Genomic DNA, 12154 nt, shown 5'->3' with positions numbered 1-12154 from the left:
GGCACAAAAACAGACACATAGATCAATGGAACAGGACAGAGAACCTAGAAATGGACCCACAAATACAACCTTTGTTCTATGTGAGCAGTATGTATATATGCATATTTCTCTAGGATGAGTTTATTTTTCAGTTTAATTTTTTTAATATTCACAGGATTCATATAAATGCTAAAAACTATTGCATTATATAGATTATATAGATTAATTGCAAATATACATTTTTAGCTTACTAGTTTGGCAACAGATCCAAAGCTTGACAATACCCTTGGTTGGTAATGCTGTGGGAAAACAGGCAATCTGATACATTGCTTGTGTTAGTGCAGAATGATACAGTCTTCTCTGGTTGGGTGATTAGAACTACATCATTAGTATCTACCTACTTAGTTTGACCCAGCCAATATTACTTCTGGAAAGTTACCCAGATAATATACCTCTAATGTTACAAAAATATGTTGACGTTAATTGGACCAGTATTTACTATTGCAAAATAAAATTAATAAAAATAACTTACTTGATTATATATGAAACTGATTCAGTAAATTGTGGTTGAATAGACTCAACCAACGTGGAGTGATTTTAGGATATATTGAGTGAAAAAAATGAAGAAAAAAAAACACACCAGAAAACAAAGCACCAGAATCCTAGCATGCATGATTTTAAGTAATTTTTTTAAATAAAGGAAAAATAATAGAAACTTATAAAATCTGTAAAGGAGTGGATGGGTGGAAACAGAGAAGGTATGTGGGAGGGTGTTATAGTTGGCCAGCATGAAGGAATACTCATTTCATACCTACCCCGTAACCACAATAAAACTCCCAACTTCATTTCCTTTTCCTGTTCTTAAACCACTTTGAGACCTTCTTGGAAGCCTTCTGTCCTCTCTCCAGAAAGTTTCGTTAGGTGAGTCATACCCTTTTCCTTACCCTCCTCATTTGTGTGGTGTTGTCAATTTTAACATCTGAACCAATTTGGGGTGTGGGAATCCATGCCACCTATGTAGGTTAACCATAGCAGTTTCTAAAATACCAAGTTTCTAAGAATCTTATTGTATGCTCTTGTATTTGCAGTTCAAATTATATTTGAATATTATTACTACCATTTTAAGGTCCTTGAAGAAGGAATTCATCATTTCTTGTATACAAATATAGTGAGAAAATGAGGATTTGGATCTAAGTACAGAATCAGGTCACTCAATTATCACTTTATATAATTGTTAAATATCTGTGAGTCAATCTAAATACACAGTCGTACTTAGAAATATCATGTGCTTTAATTTTAGCCTTTGGAAAATATGGTTTACCTTTGGATGGTTCGAAGTAGGAAATTTGTTTGGGACATTTAAAGACATTTTGAAATTATGTTCCTAAACTAAAACCATATGTGGATTTTTGAGCTCCATTTTTGAACTTACCTATAAATTTAGAATTTGGTAAATGAAAATTTATTTCTTCTCCATAGAAGATATTTTTCCTTTAGCTTTAGTGAGCCACAAAGTTAAAGATTTGAACTAAAGTAAATGTATTGTGAGATCTACTAAGCCAAGGTTACTGATACTGACTCCAACTGTAATCCTTTCTCCTTTGCTATAAAAATTACCCTCCCCTCTGCCGAATGGTTATATTTGCTCAGTAATGTATAAAGATATAAACCTTTCACACAGGTATACACTGTTAAAGATGCTTGTTATTCACTATTGCACTGATAGGTAAACCAATACATAATTTTTAAAATATTACCATGTTTTGTTCTTTAACAGCACTTCCAATCCTATAAATCAATATTAAGGAAGGCGTTAGCCCACTAGGCTATAAGAGCTTGCTTGAACCTCTTATGATCCATTTCATCAGTAAGGTCTTTTGAGATCTTTAAACCTATGCTTATGTGATGTCAAAAATTATACTTTGCATATTGAATAAAACAAGGCAGAAAGATGATTTCATTGCATGGTTTTCAGCCTGCAAGCTGGAAAGCTGAAGGATGTATGAGGAAGGAGCTCTGAGTTCCTCACTTTTGATGGGATAAATACAGAAGTAATTGGGCTTTTTTGGCTGACTGGTTGCCTAGTGGTGTTGTTATTTGGATCAGGGTAGCTCAGTCAAGAGAATGGTGACTCCAAAGATAGCATGAACAAACTTGGTATTTGGCAGTTGGCTGGTGTCCTCTGATAAATTCTGAGATGAGCTGTAAATTCCTATAAGGTTGTTAAGTTTCTTTTATTCACCTGTGTTGACTGTCTCCATTTTGTCCTTGGCATAAGTGACTCCATTTTAGTTTGGTTCTACAGTGGCAATTAGGTATACACATGACACATATTTTGAATTAATGTTTACAGGTGAAAAAGAAAAAAAATTCTATAATCTTTTAGGTCAATTCATTTTAATGTACTGAGTTTGCCAATACCAATACTATTTTTAGTATTATGAAAGTGAATTAATAAACGTACCTTATTCTCTGGATCCTAACACACTTTAAAAATATTTTCTAGCATGTGGGACCTTTTAAAATAGCATCTTCACTCTACAAATGTCATGCTCCCTTGTAATCAGAGAGACCTTATCTGTTTGTTAAAATTTTAATCAGGTATTTTCAATGCCTAAGGGCAATGCACAATTTAAAGGATTTTTGTGCATAACATGTAGGCATAACATAAGTTCACTTTCAAGCTGAAGGAAACAAGGATCCAGTGTTCTTAAGTGATTAAAAAAGGATGCAAGTCCAAATTTTCTGCCTCCTGATCGAATTTCTTTCTGAATATTTTTCAAAAATGGGTAATTTCTTCATATATTTTAATAGATTATTAATTTGTTAGGTATCTTTATAAAATATTAACCCCTTATTATATCTGTATGTATATTATGTGATATTACATAATATCAATAGTTTTTATTCATGCAGTCATTAATTTATTCATCTTTAAAATAAATACTTTTTTGAACCCTACTACTTTCAAAATATTGTACTAGGCAGCTAAGAATAAAGATCAAGAAAAATGGCTTTTTATTTTCTTCTCCATGTAGCACATTATTCTGTAGATAAGGTAGAACATGGAAGCAAATAATGACAATGGAGAAGTTGCTTAGCCGAGGAAGTGATTACCTCAACCAGGATTAATAAGAGAGTAGAGAGGGTAAAGAAGTCTTTGTAAAATAAGACCTGATTTGGAAATTTAAAAACATTAATCCGGGTGAAGAACCAGGGATCAAAAGTATTCCGTGCTAAAGACAAAAATGTTTTATTATTTTCTGGTGTTGTTTGCATGGAAACATTAAAATTGCTAACTGGATGGCTTGCTATCAGAGATAATTTGTATTCTAATACCCATGTATCTGAGCATCCTTTTAGTGGCTTTTCTAGAATGAGAGCATTACCTTTACTTAAATTTCACTGACTTAGAATAATGATAAGGCAATTCAAAGAACATCTGAGTTGAATATAAGTGAAAACATTATCTAGTAGAAGACAACACTAAAGTTGACTGCACATCTTCTCTTCCAAGGCATTGTCCATTTGTTTGAACACCTGCGGTCTAGAAAGCTAAACGTCTCATAAGAAAAGTAATTTCATTTTGGCTGCTAGAAGTCTTCCAAACCATGTTTCCTCATTGTGTCCATGTGTTGTTCCATGTTTAGCGTCTTGAAACAGTATAAAGTCAATCTTCTATTCTGTATGTCCATTTTGACACATTGTGTATGTTTTTAAGGGATAATTTATGGGGGCTCCTGGGTAGCTCAGTCAGTTAAGCTTCTAACATTGACTCAGGTTATGATCTCACGGTTCATGAATTCATCTCACAGTTCGTGAGTTTGAGCCTTGCATTGGGCTGTGCTGACAGGGCGAGCCTGCTTGGGATTCTCTCTTGCTCCCTTCCTCTGCCCCTCACCCATGCATGCTCTGTCTCTTTCAAAATAAATAAATAAAGACCTTAAAAAAAAAGAGATACCTTGTGTATTTTAGAGGTCTTAATTTAGCATTCAGGTGATCTCATCCCTTTATTATCCATCCAGTTTATATGTCCTCTAAGTCACATTCAACTGTGAAATTACATGATTCAGTTTACATTATCAAACAATAGAGTATATTAATATCCATTGCCTGGATGGCTATGTTAGAAATTAGGATAGATTAGAGAAGATAATAAAAACAGAAGATGGCATCAAGAGAACAAGTTTTGAGCAGGTGTTTTGCTATCCTTAAACTTTTTTTTTAATGTTTATTTGTTTATTTTAAGACAGAGTGTGTGAGCTGCGGAAGGGGCAGAGAGAGAGGGAGAGAGAAATCCCAAGCAGGCTGTGCACCGTCAGCACAGAGCCTGATGCAGGGCTCAAACCTACAAACCATGAGATCCTGGCAGAGCCAAAATCAAGAGTCAGATGTTCAACCAACTGAGCCCCCCAGGCACCTCTAAACTTTGGTTTTTATGCATATGAAATAAAGATAATATTTACTTTACTCAGATTTTACTTACGTTAAGCAAGTTTGAATTGAGATGAAGTATGCAATGAGTGATGTGCATAGAAAAAATAAGCTGAGTCAAGGCAGTCTTCTGAAAGAGAAGCTACTTATCTGGAAGTGTTTTATTTATGTATTTATTATTATTATTAATATTATTAAAGGTATAATAGACATATAACATTGTGTTAAGTGTAAGGTGTACAGCATGTTGATTTGATATATTTATTATCACCGTAGGCTTAGCTAACACCTCTGTCATGTCACATGATTACCATTTCTTTTTTGTTGTTATAAGGTCTAGTCGCTTTGCCACTTTGGAGTGTTTTTGTAGTGGTTCAGGTATTACTTTACGTTCTGAGATTTTGGTGATCCTGGGCCATTTGTCTCTATGTGTTGCTCGTGTTCTCCACAAAAGGTGGATTATTTAAGCCATTTTAGTGTGAAGAGCCAGTATTTGATTGGTGTGCTTTGAAACCAGTGTCTCCATTGGGTGGATTACCTTACAGTGTTACCTTTCCAGTGTTTCCTGTCTGCTTCCCATATGTTAAAGGTCAGTTGGGCCAGTTGCTCAATGATTAGTATTTCTGCACCAGTCTTCTTCAGAATCCTATACAATAACTTGGGAAATCCTCTGGTTCAGGTTTGTAGAAAACCTTTTTACGTATGTTTTTAGATACTCCTGCTTTGGGCTGCAAAGTCTGAAAGGAAGAAATTATTGGCATGTTTGAGTGTCTGGAAAAAGTTGTTGATACAATGGCTAATGTAAGCTAGGATACACTTTTTTGATGGTTCCCTTTGATTAATTTCATTCAATACCACATTAACACACAGTAGTGATGGAGAGGTCAGTCACTGCACCACAGGACTGGCAAGTACCCCATACTTGAAACATTCTGCTTTTCCTCTACTAGTATTTTGAACTTTAGTAAATCAATCTCTTTAACTGAAGTTTTCTAATCAATACAATGCATATAATAACAGTTCCTACTTTGCTACTTTGTTGAAAAGATTGCAGGACACATGAGATCTCATGGAAAGCGCTCGGGCTAGCGTTGAGCATACTTACCAATAAGTATGAGCCTTTATTAAGTATTGCTGAAAATGAATGCTTTTCATCTATATGGTGTTGTAGACCATGTGGAAGTAAGTTTTGAGGAATCATTATCTAGATTATTTGGAGCAGAGTTACATCAGGTTCAGAGATGTACCAATTAGTCAATTGTATACTAGTTAAACACTTGTGGACTACAATAATTAGGTAGAATTTTTTCTTCTCTATTTCACTAAACACTATTTCCCAGAAAGCTAATTTTGCTAAAGTAGTTAATTACAAGCTGTATTTACATCTCTAGACCATTAAATCTTTATATTTCAGGACACTAGGTAATAAAACCCAGATAATTCCTTCTCTTAGAAAAGTACTCATGACTACTTAAACACTTTTCTCTAGAATGTCATAACTTTTCCAGGATTCTGGAGGGGTCAGTTTTATGTTTCACCCATAAAACCCAATGCTTTTTCTTCTCCGTGCCCCTCTTTGGTTTTCTCTTTCTCTGTCTCTGTCCTTCTCTTTGTCTCTCTTTCTCACGACAGAGACAAAGACACACACACACACACACACACACATAAAACCTTTTTCCTAATTGCAGTGTTCCTAATTAGTATCTCTTCTGTGGTGGAAAACTCTTCCTTTTCACCTCTGAGTATTGCTAATGGCCACCCTTAATATCTTATTTGACCTCATGAAATGTATTTATTGAGAGACATATAGGGAATAGTTTCGCTGTACCTGATGATATTAGTGAATTAACATAATAGCATTAATCAGACTTTGTGATGACATTTCCTTTCTTAACCAATGACATTAAGATTCAATGTATTATACCAAAAGTAGATATTTAGGAAGCCTTATAGATACTTTAGGTTAAGAAGATTCTAGGTGATATTGAAAGAGAAATCAGAAAATCTCAAAGAAATGATGTATATTTACCAGATGTACTTATTTATAGTTGCTGTTACAGTTATAGTATTTAATTAAAAAGCAAATATATTTAAATTCATACACCTGTTTAACCCCCTGATACTTTATTGACTGTTTTTAGAGACAGTAACAAAAATTAGGAGCTCTGACTTAAGTTGACATGGAGTTTTCAGTGATTTCACAAGCAAATAATTTGGCTATTTTATCTTTCCATGGTTTACATTTTTACCTCATGCCATTCATCCTGTTTCCAAATGGCCATTTTTTTAGAAAAAAATACTACAAACATCAAATTTTTTAAAATCAAGTAGTCTTTATTCATAGAAAGACCTTTTTATGAACAATTTTTTTTCTTGGAAGTAGTATTTCCATATATACTGTTGTTTTACGAACTCTAGGTATCAATGAATTCTCCAAGAAGGGAAAAATAACCTTCTTATGCTGCTACTGAATGCATTGATAAAACAATGTACTATTAGGTTCAGGGATTTACATTTTTTTTCTCAAGTTTTCAGTTTGTGGAAGAAAGAGTTTATTACATAACACAGAGACTAGTGTTTTACATTAAAAAAAAGTTTTTAACGTTTATTCATCTTTAAGAGATAGAGAGAGACAGAGCATGAGCGGGGAAGGGGCAGAGAGAGGGAGACACAGAATCTGAAGCAGGCTCCAGGCTCCGAGCTGTCAGCACAGAGCCTGACGTGGGGCTTGAACTCACAAACTGTGAGATCATGATCCTAGCTGAAGTTGGACGCTCAACCGACTGAGCCACCCAGGTGCCCCAGTGTTTTACATTTAACTTCATCAGTTATACAAGAGCTTTACTCTTCATTGCACTTAACACATAAATGGTGTATGCAGTCATTTTAATTCAGCCCACAGTCATTTTAATGCTGTTTTCTCTGTAATGGGTACTATATGGTTAAATGGAGTTTCAGTCTGCATCACTGACAAGTTATCAAGCCTGTCATTTACAAGTTGGACAAGACAACTCCACAAGCTTCCAAGATATTTTGCTAGTTAAAAGTTCCAACAATGTATGAATTTTAAAAACTCAGTCACACATATCTGAGTTATAACTAAAGTAGTATTATGCCTTCTTTGATGCTTCTTTTGATAACTGCTGTCCAAGCCAGATGCAGATTTTGTGTGGCTGGAGCTTACACATGCAATTTGAGAGGAGGGGTGTCTTTAAGTATGTGATTCTCAAATGGGGACCATCCCCAGTCCCCTGACTGGGGATTTTGGAGCTATCTGGACATTTTTTGTTGTCATAGTTACTGGAATCTAGTGGGCGGAGCATATGGGTATTGCTGGGTAACCTACAGTGCACAGAACAGCCCCCCACAGCATGGACTTCTCTACCCAAAATTGCCTATAGTGCTTCTATTGAGAAATGCTGCTTTATATTAATGAAATAATGAAAATTTTAAATCTAAAATTAGACACAGGAGTAAGTGAGAGACTCCGAAGGACAAACTGCTTTAAGTTCGTAGGTAAAACTGCTTCAGCTGTTACTCCAATACAAAATCCCAAATCAAGTGTCTTTCTTTTTGGATACTGCATTAAACCTTATAAATTTCCACCTCTGGCTAAAGGTTTCAGAAAAGTGGAGGAACTAATGTGGTTTAAATGGAAGGTCTCTGTCTAATGAATTTAAAAGACAACTACATACTACATGATAATGAGGTTGGCAAGCACCAACTTAGAATGATTTGATTAAGTTAATGGAGTCTGGGGGGGGGGGGGAATCAGACAGAAACTTCACATATTGCAGGTAACATTTTCCTAGAAGTGGCAAATTAATGAAAGTAAGAAGTATTTTAAAATTAGTTTTTTAATTTATTTGATAACTTCTGCACTTCATTGTCATTCAGTAGCTTTGCACAACTCAAAGTATATACTGTGAGCCATGTACTCACCTCCTACCTGTGGCAGACACTACAAAAAAAAGCATGTGCCAAGTGGCCTTGGGACATGTGGCACCAACTCACGCACTACTGTCCACATTCTTTCCCACAGACACACGCACACACACACATAGACAAGCACACACACAGACACGTTTCAGGCTTTCTAAAAATAAGCTGAGTCACACTACCAGAATTTTAAAAGCAATAAACTTCAACTATGTAATTTTTATATATTGTGTATAGTAAATGTAATAATGCGTACATGTAGGTTACCTCCAAGCTACTGGGGGAACTGTGGGGTTTTGGTGTCTACTTTAGCCAAACCCAGGCTCTGCTTTATACCATTTCTACTTAACGCCATTTGAGAGGGTCATCGCTTAGGACTTTGTGGACAATCACCAATTACTTACCTTGTGTACTGATGTGACATCACACTATCCACAGACACACTGTCAGATTTAGTTACTTTAAACAGTGTTTCTGCAGTGTGTGCGATTTTGTTAAATGCAGCTGATTTCGACCTTTCATAAAGTTAAAAAATAAATAGATATTGCTTTTGTTATTTGAGAGTTTAAATTTTATAAAGAAGAAGCTGGGAATATAAGCTTACATATATATAGTAGAAATATATTAAATATCTAAGGCAATATTCACTTGTACCTAAAAATAAAACTAATATTAGTTTTCATTCTCATACTTATTTATGTCTTTATCTTTTTCCTTTTTCTTCAGCAACAGGTTTCTTAAAAGTATATGCTGTATTTGCTCTCTCAGTGTCCCTGCTCTCCACAGAACACTAAGAATACTCTGCCTTCTATCCTTGTTCTCCCTGCACCAAATCATAAATGTTCCTTTGAGGAATATTGGTGAGCTCCCAGGTTCACAGATAGCTGTAAGTATGCCATTAAGTTCCTCATTTTCTCGGCATCTCTGTCAATGGACAGATTCTTTTTAACATTACTCTTTTTTCATAATTTTATTTGTTTATTCAAATAGTGTTTTCATGTATTCAATATGAACAAAATAAAAAAATCAAAACATAAGTATTGGCCATGATGTGGAGAAACTCAAACTCCTGTGTGCTGTTGATGGGAATGTAAAATGGTGCAGCCACTGTGGAAGCCGGTATGGAGGTTCCTAAAAAAAAAAAAACCCTAAAAATAGAACTACCATATGATACAAAAATTTAACTTCTGGGTATATATCCAAAAGTATTAAAATCAGAATCTCAAAGACATATCTACACTCTAATGTTCATTGCAGTATTATTAATAGTAGCCAAGATATGGAAATAACCAAAGTGTCTTTTAATGGATAAATTGATAAATAGATTGTGGTATACATATACAACTCATTTTTAACCTTGAAACCTTCAAGGATTTATTATTTTGTTTTAGCTAAGATAACGTGTCTTTAAACAATCTTTTAATCTCTAATGAGTACATATCTGAGTGAAGCTGCCTGCCACATTTTCACTTACTATTAATATTCAACTGGCTGATATGACTGCATCTCTAGTCCCAAGATCCAATTCTATATTTCAGGGTGACTGAATATAAACTAGTAACTCTTATCAGCTAAGTTTTTCATTTCATCATTATCACCATTTCCCATTAACCTTTCCTTTGTAGCTTTTGTATTTTTCTTAACAGTACTTTTAAATAAAGCTCCAAATCAATGAATCTCAAACTTTAGATGTAGGTTTTAATATTTACTTCTCTTAGTCCTCTGTATCATTTACATTATTAAGAGCTATTAACTATCACTTCCTGCCTTTTGTAGTTTCCATTTCTACATCCATTTTCTCAGCAAGTTATCATTGCCATCAAAACAAAACAACAAAACAAAAGTAACCATTCTGCTGTCTGATTAATATTTCTCATTCTTAGTTCTAGATTTGATTCTCACCTGCATTTTAAATACTTTCTTGAGTTCCTGACAATCATTACGATTTACCTACGCAAACTCCATCACACACAAGAGCCTTTAACTGAAAATAGGTCATAAATTATATTTGGGTGATTATGTACTTTGATACATATTCATTTAGGGACAACCATTCAGTAATGTGAGCTCCATGACAGCTTTGGTGAATGAGATAGAATCATAAGTCTAGTTGGAATTTGTGAGAAAGTTTTAAGTTTCCTGATGAAATGGGAGTGATGTAGCTGATGTCACCCTTCGACACTTCTACTTGATTGTAGGAATACAATGGGTAGAATTGCAGCAGCCATCTTGATTCCAAAGGCAACAATCGTGAAGAAAAAACCAATATGCTTAAAGACAGCATAGAATGTATTAATAGCTGGAGTCCTTGCTAACATTTTGAAGTAACTGAATCAATGCCAATAACTTCTTACTCTGCAATTTCACGGTATGTGAGAAAAATAAACTCTTTTTAGATATCCTTGGTGGTGTTTGTGTTTTAAACATATTGACCATATTCATAATGTATTCATCTAAAGCCCCTGATATTTAGAACCATTTCTGGCTCTAAGCCTTAGTTTTATGTATTTTTCTTTAATTACTGCATCCACATATTATACTTTAAAAAGCCAGATCCTCAATGTTCTGGAAAACCCAACCTGAGCTTAATTGCACAGAAGTTATAGCAATTGGTTATAGAAAAATAATCAAAAATACAAAAAATAAGAAAACATTATTTGTATTCCTGCATAAAATCTAGTAATGAAGATCATCATGGTAACGAAATGGATAATTCTGTATTACTAAATGAATGACAGAGAACTATATTGATTTGGAGTTTTTGGATATTTAGTGACATTTCTGGATTTATTTAATCTTTATAATAACCCGGAATAACATTTTTTTATAAAGATTCATCATACATTTGAGGCCTCCAATCTTTTCAGGTCCTTTTAATTCTTTTTAAATATTTTGAAATATAAGGTTAGATGAATAGTGTCTCTTATATGATGACAGCTGCTAGGTAACTAAAGTGGTCTTTTATATGTTTAAAGCCAAAATAGACAAGTAAAGCTTCAAAAATCCTGCAAGAGAAAATTGGTATTGTCAGCTCACTTTATCTGTATCTGATATCTCACATGTGTGAAATTAATTCGGGCTTTGTCACACATAGCTGTTAAAGAGATAAGTATACTGTGAACAATGATATGATAATTAAATTCTTCATATATGAATACCTAACACCTCACTTGAAATGTGGAACAAGCAACAAATGACAATACAAAAGTACAGTATCAAGTTTAAAGTTGTCAATTATCCTTCTTATTTAATATTTTACACTAATGTTGGCCATCTGGTCTACTTCACATTGTAATTCTTTTTTTAATGTAATTAGTTAAGAGATCATTTAGGAATGATATTTCCCCTTATAAATACTCATTTTTTTTCCTGCCCAGACTGAGATATAATGTAGTAGAAATACTGCTAAAGGGAACATAGGAATACTATAACATGGAATTGAAAATCAATAAATAACAATTCCTTAAAGTTAAATGACTGTTGGGGGAATGTCCCACTGGAAATAGAGAAAGGTAGCCAATCCTAGGTGTTTGGCATGCCTAAACCATTACAAATTGCACAGGTATATCTTTTTCTCAGAGGAATGTTAGAACAAGTTAGAACTTGGTCCCAGGGTAGAGAGATGACAACATTAGCATCAACAAAAATAACAATGGTGTTAGCAATAAGAAGCTCATTTACTGTGAGGGAACAAGCACACTCTTGAGTATTTTATCCTTCCTAACTAGAAAAGGTGGTAGGAATTTTTTTTTAACTTGGAGATCACATGAAGTATGTGTGTATGATTTGGGGGTCAAGTGCC

This window comes from Acinonyx jubatus, chromosome C2, assembly GCF_027475565.1.
Source record: "Acinonyx jubatus isolate Ajub_Pintada_27869175 chromosome C2, VMU_Ajub_asm_v1.0, whole genome shotgun sequence".
NCBI lineage: Eukaryota > Metazoa > Chordata > Mammalia > Carnivora > Felidae > Acinonyx > Acinonyx jubatus.
The sequence above is the reverse complement of the archived record's forward strand: the minus strand, read 5'-3'. Positions refer to the sequence as shown.